Below are 10,029 nucleotides of genomic sequence, written 5' to 3' on the forward strand. Positions count from 1 at the left end.
TTTTTTTTTTTTCCTCATTCCCCTCCCCTCCCATCAGCCCCTTTTCCCCTCCTTATTTACAAAAGCTTTGTTTCCATTTCTTCTTTTTATTCTTTTTTCTCTTTCCCTTCCTTTGTTTCCCCTTCTCGTTTGAACATTTTCTCCCCATTTCCAAATATTTATTATACATTTTGTTCCTTATTTACACTTTGATTTTTTCATGCTAGAAGGAAGGACAAGTTCAGTTCCTATTACAAAAGTAAGAAACGGCAGGGCTAGGGATATACCATAGCTCAGTGGTAGAGTGCTTATGCCTATCGGGGCGCAGGGTCCTAGATTAGATTCCCAGTACCAACACCAAGGATGGGGGAGACGGAAGGGAGGAGAAGAGAGATCCAGCAAATTTGTACAGCTCTTTTCTCAGCCTTAAATATGGCTTGCACATTTACAGTTCTCTTTATTTTGTTTTTTGTTGGTTTTTGCAGTTTGCTTTCTCTTAGTTCATTTTATCCTTATGGGTCTGGACAACTAGTTTTATCTTCTTCAGACATCTTACAGCAGTTTTAGCATCCCACAGACATTTCTTCTATTGGGAAAATCACTGTTTTCCTTCAGAAACAATTTCCAAAGTAATCTGGCTGTAGTGTCACAGGGAGACACCCTTAACAGCTGGGTGCAGTGGCCCAAGCCTGTAATCCCACCAGTTGAGAGGCTGAGGCAAAAAGGATCACCATGCCAGCCTTGACTACAAAAGTGCAAGGCCAGCCAGGACTATACGGTGAGTCTCAAAAAAACGACACCAATTAAAAAACGAATAAAATCATTAACACTCATCGCTAAGATCAGTGAGAGGCATTGCCACCTGGCATGTGGGTGTGTAGCAAATGACAAACCCCACTGCCACCCTCGGAGCAGGGCCCCAGCATCAACTCCTTTACAGGGACAGAATGACAGCTGCAGACTCAAGTCGTCCCAGTTCCATGCCACCATTTTTAATAACTATTAATGTAATTTCAAACAAGGAGAAACTGCAAGGAACTACCATATACAGAGAACCTGTACTTTTAATCATTTTAATGTATTTGTTTAGTATATAAGTAGACACTTTTCCTGTAATCCCAGTGCTTTGGAGGCTGAGGCAGGAAGATTCAAGGCCAGCCTGGACTACATAGCAAGACGTCTAAAAAAAATTTTTTTAATAGGTACTTAACTACAGTAAGTAGCTTATCTTCGTTAAGAATATACCAATATTGCTGGGCATGGTGGTTCATGCCTATAATCCCAGCACTCCGGAAGGAGGCTTAGGCAGGAGGATCACCATGAGTTCGAGGCCAGCCTGAACTATATAAGGAGATCCTGTCTCAAAAAGCCAAAAAAAAGGGCCAGGGATTTAGCTTAGTGGTTCCACTGCCTGCTTCACAAGCGCAGGGTATTGAGTTCAACCCCCCAGTACCAAAAAAAAGAAAAAAGAAAACAAACAATATACTCAGCCTGGCCTAGTGGCACAGTGGCACAGGCCTGTCATCCCTGCACTTTGGGAGACTGACGAAGGAGGACTGCAAGTTTGAGCCCAACCTGGGCAATTTAACGAGACTGTCTCCAAATAAATAAAAAAAAAAAAAATTAAAAGCTGGAGGTGCAGCTCAGTGTGATGGCCCTGGGTTCAATCTGGAGGAAGAGGACAATAAACTGGAAGGAAAAGCAATATATTGACAATGCACATCCAAAACTAAGATTTGCTTTGGCTTAAACTCCCAAGGCAGAGGGGAACGCGGTGTGCACCGTGCTTGCTCTGTGTGGTATTGTCCTCCCTGTGGTTTCTTCCAGCTCTGACCACTCCTGACTCCCCTGCTCAGAACTTAGCCAGTCTTCGCGCTGCTGCTGGCTGGCCGCAGGAGCCCCGTAGCCGCAGCCAGTGCGAAGAGCGAGTCGGCCTGCAGTGTGTTCTGCAGCAGCCACGGGGGGTGGGGGGGACACAGCCCAGTGGCTGTGGGACAGACCTAGGATCAAAGCCAGCTCTTACTTACAAGCCAGCTGACCTTGACAGGGGCTTCCCAGGGCTTTGGCCCCTTATTTGCGCTCCCTGAGTTATGAGAGAATTAATGAGATAAAAGGACCCTCGTACGCACTGTATCCAGCCCTGTGATTCTTGGAGCTGGATAAGAGACAGAACGCTGCACAGCGTCCTGCACCAGTACCAAAGCCACTGCCACTGCATCGTGGCCCACGCTGGCTCCAGTACTGTCTCCCGCATCAAATGCCGCAGTTTTCCCCCAACGTTGGTCGTTAGAAAAAGGAAAGCGCCTTATCGCTATCCTACCCACGCCTGTTGGGCTGACCATGGAGAATTTCCCACGTGGAGTTTCCTGTTTTCTCAGTCTTCTCTCCCTGACCTTTACCCGAGGCCCTGGTGTTTCCCTTATCAATATGTGTGAGTTACTTTCTGTGATAACAGAGTTCACTTCTGTATGATCTATATTTGCAGCAAATATTTATTCCTATTTTTAGTAATTTTGTTCTGACAGTTATGGTTTTGTTTTTGTTATTATTTGTTGTTTTGAGAGAGGGTCTCGCTATGTAGCTCAGGCTGGCTTTGAGCTCACTATGTAGTCTAGGCTGGCCTCAATCTCAGATCGCTTTATCAGGTTTGCCTGCAAGCCTGGGCCAGGCGCCCTGGCTGCTCCACTGCTTGGGAGATTTTCATATCTCAGAGGTCTTTGGTGCAGCTGAGGGGCATGAGATGAGGGAGTCACACGGCTCCCATGGACACTGAGAAGCTCCCATACATGGGGCTCCACGCCCTGTGCTCTCTTTTTTTTTTTTTTTTTTTTTTTTTTTTCTTCTGAGAGGATCTTGATGTACAGCCCAAGCTGGCCTTAAACTTGTGGCAGTTCTCCTGCCTCTGCCTCCTAAATGCAGGTATTATAAGCATGTGCCACTATACCCAGATATGATGGTAATTGTGAAGAATTGTGTTGTTTTGGTGCTGGGGATTGAACCAGGGCGTTACAGGCACTGAATCCAGGGCCTTCAACCTGAGCTTTATCCCCAGCCCTTTTTTAGGTTTCATTTTAAGACAGGGTCTTGCTGAGTCACTAAGTTGCCAAGGTTGGGCTAGAACTTGATATCTTCCTGCCTCAGCCTCCCATGGTGCTAGATGATAGGTATCCACAACCATCCATAGCTTTAAACTATATACATCTTTCATCTAAAATTTTCCCTATGGCTTGAGCTTTGTCTCATTACTGTATTTTCTTTTTTCAAGCATTCTACCACTGATCTTTACTCCCAACCCTAAGTCTCTTGTTTTGAGTCCCCAAATTTGTGACAACCCTACATACAAATACACTAATTAGGGCGACATTTCCCAATTAAATTGGAACCAAGAAAAACTGGACAAATGATTCCATAATGAATTAAATTACAGACAGGCAGGAGACCCAAAGGTCTATTTTCCTCATGGCTAGCAAAGGGGGAGTCAGATTAATGTATACCTTGCACATTACACTGAAAGGAAACCCAAATGATTTCAATACAAATAATAAAACCATTTGGCTGGGCTTCAGCTTAGTGGCAAGTAAGCATTGCCAGCCCCACAAAAACTGAAATGTAAAGATCCTAGAGAGAGGGCCAGAGATTAAGCTCAGTAGCTCTGCCGCCTGCCTTGAAAGCACAAGGTCCTGATTTCAAACCCAAGTACCCCGCCCCCCAAAAAAATCCTAGAGGGAAACATGGGCCAATTAAAATGTTGTTCCAGCCCAGGGAAACCCCTTTCTGTAACCATGATAATAAATGCCACAGCCATAAAGGAAAGTACTGATAAATTCATCTATATAAAAGTCAACTTTCTGCATGGTAATAAGTAAAGTCAAAAGGTCAAATGGCAACTTTTCCAAAGAGCTGGCAGGATGGAGGAGGCGAAGCAGGGGCAGTAACGAACCTTCTGCAGGCTTAGGCACCAGGCCCAGCAGCGCGGTGCGTCCTGGTAGCCAGCGCTGATGCGGTTCTTCGGTGCCTGCGCAAGGCCAGAGGAGGTGCCGCCCATGTAGAAACCTGAGGTGGTGGACAAATCTTTGAGACCTGATCACCCTGCCTGAAAAGGTAGGCGTCTGCAGTCAGGTGGAAATCGATATGATCAGCCACTACCGGGGCAAGTTCTCCATCAACTCCAAGCGCGTGCTGCATGGCCAGCCTGGCACGGGGCCTCTCATTCTTCCTGCTTCAACCCCCTCAGTAGCCACCAGCCAATCAAGCATCATTATCCCCCCAACAAAGGGCAAGTGGCAAACAAGAAACCAAAATACCCTAGTAAGGGTGGGGTGCAGCTCAGTGGTACAGGCCTGGCACAACATGGGGGCAGCCCTGGAGTCCATCGCCAATAACAGCAAGATCAAAGGACATGGACCCAGAGCTCACAAAAGAAACAAACAAATATCGTACTTAAAAAGTGGGCATGGCGGCGCACTCCTCATCCCAGCCCTCAGGAAGCAGGAGCATCACCAGCAATTCAAGGCCAGCCTGGACTACATAGCAAGACCCTGTCTCAACACGCCCCCCGAAAACAACCCCAAATATATATAGGAAAGGGATAGCCATCTTCATAGTTAGGGAAACCACACTGAGAAACCATTTCTCCCTCACTGAGAATGCGTGCTGACTCCTTCCAAGTGTTCTCTGTACTAAGGATTGAACCCTGGCCTGCAGTGAGCTACACCCCCAGCTCTTTTTATTTCTTATTTTGAGACTGGTTCCTGTTAAGTTGCCTGTGCTGAGCTTGAATTTGCAATCCTCCTGCTCAGCCTCCCACATGCTAGGATACAAGGGTGCACACCATGCCAGACTTTTGTGTATTCTTGACTAAGTGAGGCAGAGGATGAAGACCACAGACACCAGGTAACCAGATTCTTTCCAATGTGAGGACTTTGTGACCATCCTAATTGTCTTTTTCCTTCTTGCCAATTAGCATTAGCTGGGTGTCACACTTTCAGCAGTGATCAGGGAAAGACACAATACTACACTGGTTAAGCATAGTGTAATGGTTTGGTTCCTGGTTCTGCTGCTTGCTAGCTATATGACCTTCAATAGAGCATTTAACTTCAGAATCTGTTTCCTCGTCTGTAAAATGGGAATAGCATAATTCCTGTAAGGTTTATAAGGTACTTATGAAGAATGCATGAGTTCAGGCCAGGCATGTTGGCACACACCTGTCATCCCAGCACTTGGAAGGCTGAGGTGAGAGGATTGCCACACATTCAAGGCCAGCCTGGGCTACATAGACTTTGTCTCAAAATAAATTTTAAAAAATAACCAAATAAAAATAAAATAACATAAAAATAAATTATCTTCTCTAATCCTGCCAACAATTCTAGAAGTTTGGTTTTATTTAATAAGAAAATGAGGGATCAGGACCGGGGATGTAGCTCAGTGGTATAGCACCTGTCTGGCAAGCTTGGGGCTGAGTTTGATTCCTGGTACCAGTGAGAGAGAGAGAGAGAGAGAGAGAGACATGAAGGAAGGAAGGAAGAAAGAGAGAAAAAAGAAAGGGAGAACTGAGGCAAACAGGAGGGAGGAAAAGAGGGAGCTGAGAGCCAGCAAGCAAATGAGGGATCAGAGAGGAGGAATCACCTGCCTAATCTCACATAGCTGGTAAGGGATGGGGCCCGGGCGGGTTCTCCCCGCCAAGCCGGCCCTGGAGAGGGACTTCCTGTACTCTCAAAGGCTGGGAAAATTCCAGCACAGTACCAGGTGATGGCTGCTGCACTGACAGGCAGGTTTGCAGAGAAGTCTGGGAACATTCCCATGCTGCCAGCCACCCATCAGGATTCCTAAGGTGGGGGGAGAGAGGGCAGGAAGGGCAGGGGTGCAGGTGCCAGCCAAGCCCTGAGCTCCCTCCCGAATTGTGTGGCGATCTGTTTGTGAGGAGGAGGCTATCTGGGCCGCGGCGTTGAACACCAGCCAAAGGTACAACCTAAAATAGCTGGCCTCCTCCCCTGTTATTTTCAGGGCTTAAAAAAAATCCTGCAAAGCAAAGTGAGTATTTTTATCCTGGGCCTGGCCTAGAATAGCAGCACCTATTTGTTAGGAGGGCCAGGCCTGCAGGCTGCACTTGGCAGGGAGCACAGGAATCCTCCTCTCCCAGGGCAGCAGGGCCTGGGCTCCCCGCCACCCTGCCCTGCCCTTCAGACCACCTGCATTTGTTTGTTCTTATTTATCATGATGATCATTTGCTCTTTTGAGACACTGTCTCAGTGTGTAGCCCAGGCTGCCCTCAACTCAAGGGATCCCCTGCAGCAGGCAGAAGCCACCAGCAGGCTGTTTTTATTGTTCATGTTTTGCAGGCCCCATGCACTGGGGTTAGTGCATGCGCTCCCCACTGGGCTGCACCTGGCTCCCAGCTGAATCTCTACCACCCTGCAGGAGCCAGGACAGACCCAGGAAGGAAGGGAAGAAGGGAAGAAGGGAGGATGGAAGGAAGAAAGGAAAAGAACAAACTGAGGTAGATAGGAGGGAGGGAGGAAAGAAGAGAGGGAGGCAGCAAGCAAACAAGGGATCAGAGAGGGGGAGTCACGTTTCTCCGGTTATTTCTCGGGTTATCTCTGACTCTTACGCCTAGACCATGATGCTGACCTTCAGACTCACTGTTCAGAAGGGAAGCTTGAGACAGAATTGGGGACTAGCTCAGGAGGAGCCAGGCCAGCAGAAGTGCTGCTAGGCTCCCTGGCATGAGCTGTGTCACGCTCATCACTGGAGGCTTCTACTGTGTAGAAAAGATCCCTGCTCCCTTGCTGCACTACCTATTTAATTTTCGACAGGGCCCCCGGGTGTTACTGCTGGAGCGAGACGGGAGTCAAAATCTGAGGCATTTTATGAGCAGGACAGGTGGTGCACATCTGCAATCCCAGCGCACAGGAGGCTGAGGTAGGAGGATTGCCATGAATCGCAAAGCAAGATCCTGTCTCAAAAAAAAAGATTTTTTTTTACTTGAATCTTTAAATTCTTCTGCATGTGTTTTATGAATCGGAAAAATGAAGAATAGTGTCTTGATCACTTTCTCCTTACTGAGAGACCCATGACTTAAAGGAGGAAAGGTTTATTTAGGCTCTATTTGTAGAGGTTTCACTCTGCAGCACAGCAGAGGGTCCTGGTGGAGGAGAGCTGCTCAGGGTATGGTGGTCAGGAAGGAGTGAGAGAAGGGAGGAGCAGCCGAGGGGGGCACCCTTCCAGGCCACACCCCAGTGCCAGCCTCTTCTGGCCATGCCCTGCCTCCAACAACCAGGCAGCTGTAGCCCCCACAATCCAGTCACCTTCCAAAAGCCCCAACTATGAGTGTGAGGATACTGGGGGACATTTACACAGAAACCACCACAGCTATCTTGTTCTGAGAGACAAATAAATAGGAAGGGCCCAGGGTCTGTGGCACATCGTGGAGCTAAATCCCAGCACTGCCACCTCCCTGCAGTATGACTTTGACTCCTCTCTGCAGGGTCTCTGTACCTTTCCTGGCCAACTGTGGCATCTGCCTCAGAGGCCGGCATGAGGATTAATGTGCGGAAGTCTCGGCTCACAGTGGGGACCACATAAAAACCTGGCCTCAACTGAGGCCCTAAACTGTCACAGGGAAGGACAGGAAATGGCCCAGCAGGTGCAGGGAGGAGGAGGCAGCCTGCAGCTGTGTAGCTCAACCTGGACAAGGCTGGGAGAGGTCCACAGGGCACTTGGGACAGTCTGCTGGTCTGTGGCCCCACGGCTCTGTCAGTCACTGTGTGGTAGCCAAGTCCTCAGGGGAGACCTGACAGCCAGCGGCTCATGGCCAGGGAAGGTGTGAGTCAGATACCTGCCCTTGGGGGCAGGTGGGACTAGCCAGATGGGGAAACTGAGGCTTGGAGAGGAGTGTGATCTGCCTACGGTCACACAGCACACTGTGTAGGGGCCAAGATTGAAGGTTGTGAATTTGAGAATCCAAAGCTGTGTTTCTCTGAGCTTCCTTATTGATTGATTGATTGACTGATTGAGACGGGGTCTTGTTATACAGTCCAGGCTGGCCTCCGACTCCTGGTTCAGCTACCTGAGTGCTGGGATGACAGGCGGGCGCCACCACCTCTAGGTGAGGACCATCCACTTTTTTCTCTTTCCCTCTCTCTGTCTCCATCTCTCTTTTTTATGTGGTGATTGGGGTATAACCCAGGGCCTCAGGCCTACTAGGGCAAACAGCCCTAAGTGGCTTTCCTGACTGCTTTCTAAACCACGTGGAACCTCCTGAATATGACCTTCGAGGTAGTCGCCAGCTTTCCTGTTTTATGGCTGCTAAGTCAGAAGGGGTTAAAAGGAAAGGGAATTTCACAGGTCACATGGGTCTCCGGGGAGGAGTTGCACTCAAAGTTTATACTCCAGAAAGTGTCCCTGGAACCCAGATCAGCAGCCTCATGACTGTGGGCACACTCTCCATGTTTCTCCTCGAAGATCCCTCACTCAAGAAGTAAGAAATGGTTACCAACCTTCCCGGATTTGCCTTGGAGCCTAAAGGAGAAAATCCATATCGGGTCCTCAGCACAGGGCTTGGCACAGGAAGAACAGATAAATCCCATGTGGGAGCAGGTGGCACTTGGGACAAGACACATGCACTGTGAGGAGGAGGCAGACTTGGAGCCTTCCTGTGAGAAAGAGGAGGAATGGACACAGTTGGGCACAGAGCACTTAGGAAACGTGTCCTCTTCTTCCTGTCCTGCCAAAAGACCACCAGGCGATATCACAAGGAAAGGCCACGTACGGAGAGAGAGAAGCCAGTGCCCCCGTGCCCAGGTGAGTTCTGCTCTCAAGCTGTCTCTCCAGTGTTGCCTATGGGAATGAGCCATGTGGACGCATCCGGTGAGCCCTCAATGACTGATGTCTCCAGTAGCACGTGGAGCTGAGCCTGGTCAAGCCACAGAATCCCAAGTGGTGTGGGCATGGTAGTGCATGCCTGTAATACCAGCGCTCAGAAGGCCAAGGCAGGAGGATCGAATTCAAGTTTAGCCTAGACAACAGAGCCAGACCCTGCCTCAAGAAAAAAGAACCACAAACCGGGTGTGGTGGCACACGCCTGTAATCCCAGCACTTGGAGGCTGAGGCAGGAAGATCGCTGTGAATTCGAGACCAGCCTGGGCTACATAGTGAGTTCCAGGTCCGTCTCAACTACATAGTGAGACCCTGTCTCAAGAAACAAACAAACAAAAAAAACAACAAGAAAAAGAACCACAAGCCTAGGTGCTATTTTTCAACTTTGGTAGCACTGATCATTCAACAATAGATAATCAAAACAGGAATTGTTTTCTAGATTGGGAGGGGAGAGTGGCCAACAGCCAACACTCAAATCATGTGACAATGGCTCAGAACACAGCAGTGGGCAGAGCCCCCGGCCTCAGGAAATGGTTACCGGACCCTGGAAGGACCCTGATGAAACTGTAATTGGACGCTGACTAGAGGGGCATGGACTTACATTCCAGCACAACAATGTAACCCAACTGTTCCTGGCCATAGTTTAGCTAAGGCAGGAGAGCGGAAGAGGCCACGGGCTTGTTATAGCTGCACATCAGGTGTGTCTAGAGGGCCTGCAAAGGGAACCAGCCAGTACTCAAGCAGACCCTGAGCTCCAGAGCCCTAAATATGCTAGGAAAACAAAACTCTGTCTCATCCTAATAAGGTTCTCAAAGAAAAAGACAAGGAAGGCAGCGTGGTAGCAAAGACCAAGTCAGGGTGCTGCCAGGGAAGGGGGTCAGGATACAGCTGTCAGACCCCTGATCCCTGATCCCCTCGGCCAGACAGAAAGGCTTCTGAGAGTCTTCAGGGCATTGTCCCTTAGGAGCCACATGTGGCCCCGGACAGTAAAGGGCCTGTCTCAGCAAGCAATGTCAGCATAGCTCTTGCTAAAAGGAGCTGATTATGATTTGATACTTAGGAGATGCATAAAGGTTTTTTTTCATGTAGTAAGGGATTGCAAGGAAAAAAAACATTTTAAAAAATCCCAACTGTAAGGGCTGGGGATTTAGCTCAGTGGTGATGTTCAAACAAGGA

The sequence above is a fragment of the Fukomys damarensis genome, unplaced genomic scaffold (assembly GCF_012274545.1).
Source record: "Fukomys damarensis isolate Sample0158 unplaced genomic scaffold, DMR_v1.0_HiC HiC_scaffold_37, whole genome shotgun sequence".
Taxonomy (NCBI): Eukaryota; Metazoa; Chordata; class Mammalia; order Rodentia; family Bathyergidae; genus Fukomys; species Fukomys damarensis.